Source organism: Triticum aestivum, chromosome 2B (genome assembly GCF_018294505.1).
Source record: "Triticum aestivum cultivar Chinese Spring chromosome 2B, IWGSC CS RefSeq v2.1, whole genome shotgun sequence".
In the NCBI taxonomy this organism is placed as follows: domain Eukaryota; kingdom Viridiplantae; phylum Streptophyta; class Magnoliopsida; order Poales; family Poaceae; genus Triticum; species Triticum aestivum.
In genome coordinates this window covers 532,795,687-532,805,316 of record NC_057798.1, presented here as the reverse complement: position 1 = coordinate 532,805,316, position 9,630 = coordinate 532,795,687, and the positions used below count along the sequence as shown (strand labels likewise).

General features: G+C 44.3%; 1 protein-coding gene and 1 long non-coding RNA gene across 2 annotated transcripts in view; both read right to left on the bottom strand.

The window, feature by feature from the left end:
• Positions 1–7,173: 7,173 nt before the first annotated feature.
• LOC123041573 (uncharacterized) lies at positions 7,174–7,846 on the bottom strand. Its single transcript, XR_006418563.1, has 3 exons — positions 7,779–7,846; positions 7,305–7,688; positions 7,174–7,215 (listed from the first exon to the last, which is right to left on the bottom strand). It is a non-coding gene; the product is annotated as an uncharacterized lncRNA (long non-coding RNA).
• A 1,340-nt stretch (positions 7,847–9,186) lies between these two features.
• LOC123041572 (uncharacterized) overlaps positions 9,187–9,630 on the bottom strand; it is a 5,697-nt gene continuing 5,253 nt past the window's right edge. The window contains exon 4 of the transcript XR_006418562.1: positions 9,187–9,277. The gene's annotated coding sequence lies outside the window, so the exon portion shown is untranslated. The remainder of the gene's footprint in view (positions 9,278–9,630) is intronic.

The following is a 9,630-nucleotide window of genomic DNA, read 5'->3' as shown; positions in this document are numbered from 1 at the left end:
GCCCCCAGGAGGAAGATGGCAGAGAGGTCCTTCAACTAATGGGCAGGATAAAAACGCTGGCCAAATCTGGATTGACAATAATCGAGGTTATGTCAATATGCATAATGCGGGGGGTGCAGCCACTCCAGTATCGGGGGCATGCCATGTGGCACTTCAATGGAGAAGACGATGCCACCCGCTGCGGTCGGAAAGGTCCGGACTCCTCCACCGCTCTGGCAAAAATATTGTCCGATTTGTATAAAGGAGAAGAAGAGGAGTTCTTCCGCATTAAGCCACGGGATGGGTTTTCCATGTACAACCCCCCTAGCTGGGTGAGTTGCTATCTTTTACTCAACTCTATTCATTCCCGCAGTCTTTCATCACAAATATTTACCTTGCTAGTCCATAACAGGAATTGAGAAAAGCTGTGAGGGAGGTCCACAGCCCGCCTCCGCAGCCGTAGGATCACAACCGGACCCTCGACCCCAGACTCGAAGAAGATCCGGACATATTTGTGGAGCTCGTCGACGGGATGTTTTACCAGGAAAGCTGCGACGGTGCCTTGGTGGCCATCATTGCCGACTATCCTGGCATCCTCCCTACATCATATGTAAGTGAAATAGCAGACCTAACTTTCGAAGAGGATCCCCTCTTTACACCTTACACACCGCACGCGTATTGTGCTTTATAGGGAAGGCCATCGGTGCGCCATGCCGAACCTGCGGCTACTCACCAACAAGGGGCACCCAAGCCGGGTAGGCTTAAAAGGAAAGCGAACAGGACCGAGCCACCATCGAAGAGGTATGATTTGAAACATGCTCCGTGATTGTCATCTTTAAAATATAACAATGTTCACCGTGTCTTGGCAGAAAGAGTATCCGCCGGACTGTATCTAGGGATCCTGCTCGTCGCGCCTCTACCAGCCAGACTCCAGAACCGACCTCGAGGGTGGAGGATGACGTGGGGACGACACCGGATGGTCCTCCAACAGAGCATGTGGATAGAATATCCACTATAAATTCTGAAGTGGAGAGCGCTATGAATCATTGGCGTCGGTGGGCCGCACTCCGCGACCCTAATTTCTCCAAAGAGGCGTTCAATGCCTTCAACTCGGGAGACGCGTACATCCGAGATGCTCAAGATGGGCTTGCTAGAGCCACAGACCAGTATTTAAAAAAGATATATGGGCAAGCAAAATCTGATAATTATATATATCAGTAGCCCCTTAGACTTGAAACAGTTGGCACAACTGATTTAAGGATCATTGTATGAGTAGGTTCTTACAGAGAAGAACACCCATTTGTCTCAAGAGCTGGAAGAGTGCAAAGCCCAGCTAAGGGCCGCAGCTACCGAAAAGGAGGAATCCAAGAAGGCCTCATTTGGTAATATTTTTCTTGATCGATAAAAAACGTAATTACGTGTACCGTTTGGTATTCGGCATGTTCGCAGATCTAACAATAGATTCCGCACGCAATACCGGAGTGAATCTGGAGATCTTACAAGAGGATGAACAACAAGCTCAACGACAACTAGAGGCCGGCGAGCGTGTACTTACACGGGTCAGGCGAGAGAAAAATGATCTTCAGGATACCAATACTCGGTTGGGCGTGGAATTGAAAGATGTTCGAGCCCAGCTTGCTGACTCCGTGAAGGAGAATAAGAGGCTTCAACACGACATTTTTAGTATGTGCTCAAACGATCCTTTAAATAGTTCAGCGAAGAAACGGGCTAACAGAGTTATGTCTGTTGGTATACTGATTGGTCGTCCCGAAGAGGAGATGCTCGGATCCACAGGCGATCTTCTACAAGAGCTTTCGCAACTGCATGAACAAGTTCGACAGGTGATGCAGGTATTGCCAAGGCCTTGTGTCCATCTGCCTCCCTGCTAGGAAGCATGGGGGAGCTTTTAGAGCTGCTCAAGGGAGCGCGGGGCGCTTCCGTTTATGGAAGATATCTGTCTGTCGACAAGGTGCGAGGGAAGCTTGGGCCATGGTGAAAACACGGTACACCAGGCTTGATCCGAATCACATGGCCCTCGTCGGACCTGTAGGGTCAAATGGGAAAGAGATTCCCGTTAGTCTGGTATATGACCAGGTAGGATTAGCCGCAAAGTATTCCCAACTGGATTGTAGGCTAGATAGCCTGTTGGATGGTATAGAAGAAGAAGTATCTGGGTCTAAGTGACTATGTACTTCAATTGACATATTTTGTTCCTAGCCGGATTGTAAATCATTTGTCATGGCGGACCTTTTAGCTTCAGCCTCTGGACCCGACAGTTCGGAGTGTTTCCGAATACCGGCTCAATTATGTAAACCGGGGTACGCGTGGAAACCAGGCGTAGGGGTCATAACTGCTTGAACGGACAAGTACCCAACTAGCTATGTTATATTACATGGATAGTAAGAAACATCTTCCAGGGAGAATAGTTTCGTTAAGGGTTCCTTTCCCTGGGCATGCATGCATTAATGTGCATGTTCGAACTGCGAACAGAGACGCAGTATATGAAATATTTGGGGGTTTGTATTGTAATAGGTAAGAAACATCTTTAGTTCACCGACCGAATATTCCCTTAAGAACACTAGCTTTCGGCTTCATCCAGTCTGAGGTACACGTCCGGAGTACCCGGCAGTAACAATCGCAGAGGTGCTCCCCTTATGCCCTAGCCGAACTAACGGGAACGTAGAGCATAAATACAGGAGCCAGGCAACCCAGCTTGGCCAAAACTAAAGTCATATCGATGCATATAATGGTGAAGAAAAAGGTACATATGGAGAAGCGACACATATGTAGTGGGCATGATGCCCGGAAGATAATTATATTAAGCTTCTGTATAAGAAAGCCCCAGGTATAGTGAGCGCGCATACTTAAGGATTTAGCGCGTCAAGGGTGTGTAGTCGAGTCACACTTAAAGCCTCAGAGCCATAAAAAGAAAGAGAGAGGATACACACACACACACACACACACACACACACACACACATCTGGGCTATTCTGTTACGCGTAACAGAATATTATTCTGTTACCTACTTAAACTGATGAATTCAAGCGGTTGAACTGATGAAATTCGAACGGTTGAACTGATGCTTTTTGTTGCTGTTAAAAATTGTCTTCTTTAGTTCAAATTTTTTATTTATTTATTTTTCTCGAAACGGGGCGTGTAATATATCGTTGGAAAGCTCTTGACATCCACATTACAATCTTATAATTTGTTTTTGCAAAAAATTATGATTTAAGAGCAGTTTTGAAAAAACTGTTTTTTCAAAACCGAAAACGTGAATCGTATTTTGGACTTAATTTTCAAACAGTGTGTCGGAGTTGAGAAAATGAGATGGCGTTGGAAAGCTTGTGAAAATACGCATCTTCCATATATCTACTATTTTTTCAAATTCTATATGATTTAAAAGTAATTCGAAAAAAGGTGAAATTCTGGACGAAATGTATTTTCACTGTTTTTTGCAAACGGTTTGTCGGATTAACGCAAATGATACGGCATTGGAAAGCTATGGAAAATGCGCAACTTTTGCGTATAGAATGTTTTTTCTAATTCCTTACGGTTTAAATACTAATTCAAATACGACTAACATTGGTTTTGAATGCGGTTGTTTTAAAAAGTTTGTTGAAATGGGGCAAATAATATACCGTTGGATAGCTATCGAAAATGCGAAACTTAGTCATGTTGGACGTTTTCTCTACTTCGCAACCATTTAAGAGTAATCTTGAATACGGCATGACGGATCCTGCTGTTTTCTCGTCTGAAAAACAGAGTAGTCATACTGATATATGTGTACGTTTGTACTGAGCTATTTTTTGTAGAGTAATTTTAAATGGTTCGAAAAAAGGTACTTGTACTGATGCTTTCATGGCTTTGTACTAAGCGTGTTTTCACTAACTAGACTTTGCTCTGTTTTCTGGGTAATATTTTTCTCGTAAATTTTTAACGGTTTACTGTATCCTAGCCTTGGACTTACATGGTTTATATTGTTGAACTAAATATTATTGTATCGTCGGCCCTGTACTTGCATTGTTTATATCATCGTGCTGAATGATATTTTTTCCAAAAAGAAAATGTTTTTTATTCTTTTTTTTTGACCTAAACATTTTTTTACACCGATGTTCTGGACTTCACTTATTTTATGACTTGTACTTTTACCATTTGAATTGCATGGGGTTTCCTTTTGCTTGAACTTTTACAATTTCAATTTCTGTCATTTGTTTTATTTCGAACGGACCACCGTTTTTAACTTGTACTGATCAATATTTTTAGTTAAACCAATTTTCTTTGTAGAACGGACCACAATTTTTCTTTGTACGGATCAATTGTAGAACTTGGACGTCAACGTCACAAAATTAACTTGTGAGCTTCTCATGTTTCTTTTTAAAGTTGTTTTTCCCTTGAACTTTATTGGCACCAAAATTTCTTTTCCGTGCCTCTCGAACTGATGCGATTTTTTTCGACGAGTACGTACGAAATTTCTCTGTATTGTTATGTTTTTAACACACACACATATTGAATTGTTCCCACATTTCATTATGAATTTATTATATATAAAAGTTGAACTATATGACACTTTTTAAATGAATCTAACAAGTATTTTTCGCTTGCTAAACTTCCAAATGCTTTTCACGTGGGCATAACATCAAAGAGGCAAGGGCAAAAAATAAAAACTGGAAGAAATCAGTTTTTAGCTATTTACAAGTATATCATCCAACGTGTACTCGGTGTCACTTGCATAACATGACACGGAGAGCAATAGCAACATCATACAATTAGCAATAGATAGCAACTCAATACAACAACAGAGCACACAATATATCTTTTTCTACATACAATGCCATGATTTATTATACATTATTGTTGGCAAGTACATGTCAAGTGAAACAATTTTTCAACAGAAATGCCTTCTTTTGAGTAGTGCATGTCAAAACAATGATATTTTATTTTCTTGATCTTTCGAATTTGGGCGAAGAGAACGTAACAAGAGAAGTGAAGCAATGCCACCACCTAGTACCTGCATTTTAGTACACTTCTATTTGAAATCGTAGCTTAAGGCAGTGAGGTTGCAAGTTCAAACACATGCCTGAATTGAACTCAAAAAAGAAACTGAACTCCAACTACAATAAGAATTGAACTGAATGAAATTTATAAATTGAACCGAAGTGAAAGAAGAAATTGGACATCCACTACAGGAATCTGCTACTTTGCCATCTGCCATGGCGGACGTCAAAGGCATGGATGGCGGACGGCAAAGACCTTTGCTGTCAGCCGCGAACGGCAAAAGGTGACGGCAAAGTAGGGGACTGCAAAGAGTTGCGTTGCCCTCTACTTCGGGCAGCTGACGGCAAAGGGGCCTTTGCCATCAGCAGCGGACGGCAAAGAAGACAGACGATAATAAATGCGCTGTTACTCCGTTAGGTGGTTAACGGCAGGCCTTTGCCGTCCGCTGCGGACGGCAAAGCCTTTGCCGTCAGCTGCTGATGGCAAATTAACCAAATTGGTCAGCCTCCCAGGAAGCACAGTTGCCTGCCACGTGGCCTCTTTGCCGTCCACTGCTGATGGCAAAGAACCCTTTGCCGTCGGTGGTAGACGACAAAGAGCCTGCATATTGTCTTTTTTTCTGTTTTTTTAATCCAACAATTTTCACAGCAAATATATATGACATATACAGATATATTTCCATATCACATATCCAGCACATAAGTTTCATATCACATATCACATCAGTTTCATCCATACACATTGTTCATACATAAGCAAGTTCCATCCATACACATTGTTCATACATAAGCAAGTTCCATCCATATACATATTACAATGCAAAGTTTCGTCAAGATAGCAAGTTCTATCATAGCAAGCTAGATACAATGCAAAGTTTCATCAAAGGAAAAGCAAGCACTCCATCATAGCAAGCTAGCTTCCATGAAGTGAATGAAATCTGCAAAATGGTAAATAAGAAAGTTAGAAATAGGTGACTAGAACAAGAAGAAGACTAGAACAAGAAGTATATGTCATTTATGAGCTAACTTAGGTAAAATGGATCATATATGAGCTAAAAAAGTTGAAATGGGTTGTTTATGAGCTAACTTAGTTGAAATGGATCATTTATGAGCTAACTTAGTTGAAATGGGTCGTTTATGAGGTAACTTAGGTGAAATGGATCGTTTATGAGCTAACTTAGGTGAAATGGATCGTTTTTGAGCTAACTTAGGTGAAATGAATCATTTATGAGCTTTTATGAGCTAACTTAGTTCAAATGGGTCGTTTATGACCTAACTTAGGTGAAATGGATCATTTAAGAGCTAATTTAGGTGAAATGGATCGTTTTTAGCTAACTTAGGTGAAATTGATCATTTAGGAGCAAATCTAGGTGAAATGGGTCATTTTGGAGCTAACCTACGTGAAATGGGTCATTTTGGAGCTAACCTAGGTGAAATGAGTCATTTTGGAGCTAACCTAGGTGAAATGGGTCATTTTAAAGCTAACGTAGGTAAAATGGATCATTTACGAGCTAATCTACTAAAATGGGTCATTTTAGAGCTAACTTGGATAAATTGGATCACTTGTAAGCTAACTAAGGTAAAATGAGTCATATTAGAGCTAACTTAGGTAAAATGGATCGTTTATGAGCTAACTAAGTTAATTATGCAATTTTTGACATAAGTAAGCTTATTTAGTCATTTTGAAGGAAAATAAGCTAACTCTAGGTCATTATGGTAAGCATATTGGAGGAAATAAAGCTAAGTCTAAGTCTAGAGAAACTTACCGTGATCAGGGAGGTGGAGGAGCGGGCTGGCTCGTGCCGGTAGCTGGAGAAGGATCGTGCGATGCGTTTCTGGAGTTAAGCTGCACCAAAGATCATTTCCAATGTCTCGTTAGCATTATGACACTCAAATGTTAAGACTAGCAAGTAATGTCCATTCAAATTAAACTCACCGTGCTCCCAGGAGCAATCACTGGCATCGGCGGAGCGGTCTGACCGGACTTCTCGCACACAGACTCCACATTTGGTTTTCACAACAGAGTCATACTAGTTAGTAATGAGTCTCAAATGTTAAGACTAGCAAGTAATCTGTAGAAGAAACTTACCACAAGGAGCTCATACATGGCCCTTGCCTGCATGTCATTCCGTGCCCTCTCCTCCTCCAACATCTTTGTCGTCCTCTCCTCCAATTCCCGCTGCCTCTCCGCCGCCTCCGCCAGAAGTTTCTCCGTTCTATCTCTCTCACTCTGTATAGCAGCCTGCAACACCACTCACATGACCATTTGTAATCATTGATGGAAGCGCACACAATGTAATGGAGAAAGATAGCTAAGTACGTATAACTAACCTTGATGGCGAGTTGGATTGGCCATTCACGAGGCCTTATCTCAGGAGCGGAGCTCGACTGGCGCGCCTTGATCTTCGAGAGAGTGCTAGGACAACGGATAAGTCCATCTCCCATGGCTATGGAGCCATGGGACCTCCCGCCACCAGATATCATCAGCAACTCTGTATCAATGGGACCCTGGCTCGGGTTAAGGTCCTCCCCTTTAATCGCCTTCCCCTAATCTCTATATTGCACGAGCTTGTCGTGGGAGGAGATGTTGGTGAAGTTCTTTGGATCATCGAGGTCAGACGCAGAGAATGCCTTGACTTTCTTGTAAGAGCCAGTGTGGGCCATGGCATACAGGTCGTACACCTCTGGCACCTTATCCGCCTTATTGTAGCGTGACTGAAAGAGAGAAACAAAGTAAATTAGTAATTAAAGGGCTAAAGCTAGCATGATGAATGAATTGCATGAATCATGAAGCAAACCACATACCCAGTTCCGCCCATACTGAAATAAGTTGGAGCTGCCTTGGTGGTGTGGCACACCTTCCATTTGGGCACGTTTGTCCTTGGCCTCGTTGTGGGTGGCCCGCCATTCTTTTGAGCACCACCCATCGGCCAACACCTCCCAACAATCCATCTGATCCGCACACCATCTCTGAGGGGCCTAAGTTAGCAAATAGAAACTTCAGCACTACGGCTATGAATTACTAAATGAAGGAATTAAGTACAAGGCCTTAAGAATTACCTTCATGTACTGCTCCTTACTCAAGAACTTATCGCGACAATCCTGCTTGGACTTCTTGATACCACGGTCGGCGTAGTAGTCTCGAACAGACTGCACCCGAGCCTCATGCCGTAAGTTCTGAAGTAGGCGCTTGCACTCCTTTTGGATAACATCTGCAGCCTCCTCCTCGTATCCCTCCTCACATGTGTAGAATGTCTGCAATCAAATGAGACAATATTGATTAGTACAATTAATAACTAGCTAGTTGAAGATTTTTAATTGTGTAAAGGAGAAATTACCCAGAACTTTCTGATCACCATGTCTGCCCTCGTCTTGCACAAGACACCATCGATAATCTCACCTGGCGGGGCCGGGGCAGCCAAGTAGTGCTCCCAACTCAATCCAACCTCTGGAAGCGGACCCTCACCAGGCAACGTGACAAACCCCAGAAAGTTTTGCCGAATCAGAACTCCAAGGATGGAGTTGGGCCGGCGGACACTTTCATGCTGGTCCCAACCCCTGCAGCATGACAAGGCCAACGCATTAGTTATTTCAAGAAACATGAATGCAGAAGGTACAAAAATATTAAATGCACTTACCTCTCCCCATCAGGGAAAATCAACCACCTCTGCTCGCGGGTCGCCAGCACGGACGGGAGCCGTGTAGCACCACGCTGGTAGACGTTGCCCCCCTCCTCCCCCTCCTCCTCAAAATCAGTCGGCTCCCCGCCATCATCAGCATGGCCACTCGGCTCCCCGCCATCATCAGCATGGCCACTCGGCTCCCCGCCATCATCAGCATGGCCACTCGGCTCCCCGCCATCCTCAGGCTGACCCGACCAAGTACCCCATCCAGACATGTGCTCCTCCGGGGTCTCGTGGGCCGAAGGCCCGTCGACCCGAGGCTCGTGGGTCGAAGACCCGTGGACCGGAGGCTAATGGACCGGAGTCCGTGTAGCCTCCTCCTCAGACGAGTCCACCCTAGCAGTCACGTGCTCGGGTGAAACAGCTGGGGGCAGCGGCGAGGAAGGCGCCGTAAGAGTCACCCTACCTCCTCTCCCGCGACCACGTGCTCCACCTCGGCCCTTCTTCTTACCACGTCCCCTGCTGGGCACCGCGGTCGACGAAGAAGGGCCCGGCGGTGTCACCATACTGTCCAGCAACGCTCGGCGGAGAGGTGCATGTGGAATGGAAGACCTCACACTACGCGCCGACGAAGAAGGGGCCTCGGCGCGCTCCCGACCAGCGCCTACCATCTTTCAACACCTGCCATGACAAAGAATAAACGAAATTAGAACAACATGAAAAAAAGTATCGACATGAATAATAATATGTATATCACTTAATTGTATCATCATCAAGTACAACATAAACAACTGCACATTTAAAACTACCCGATCAACACAATTATATATGATGTTTTTCATAACAAAATCGAAAAATATATGACCTAACTAATAATTCACAAATATATGACCCCGTCGGCCTCTGGAAGGCCAAAGAACACCTTTTCGGGAGGTGTCAGTGGTCGCGGTGTCGTGTCGGTGTCGGGGTGCCGTGTCGGGGTCGGGGTCGGGGTCTCGGGGTCGGGGTGTTGGGTCGGGGTGCCGGGTCGGGGT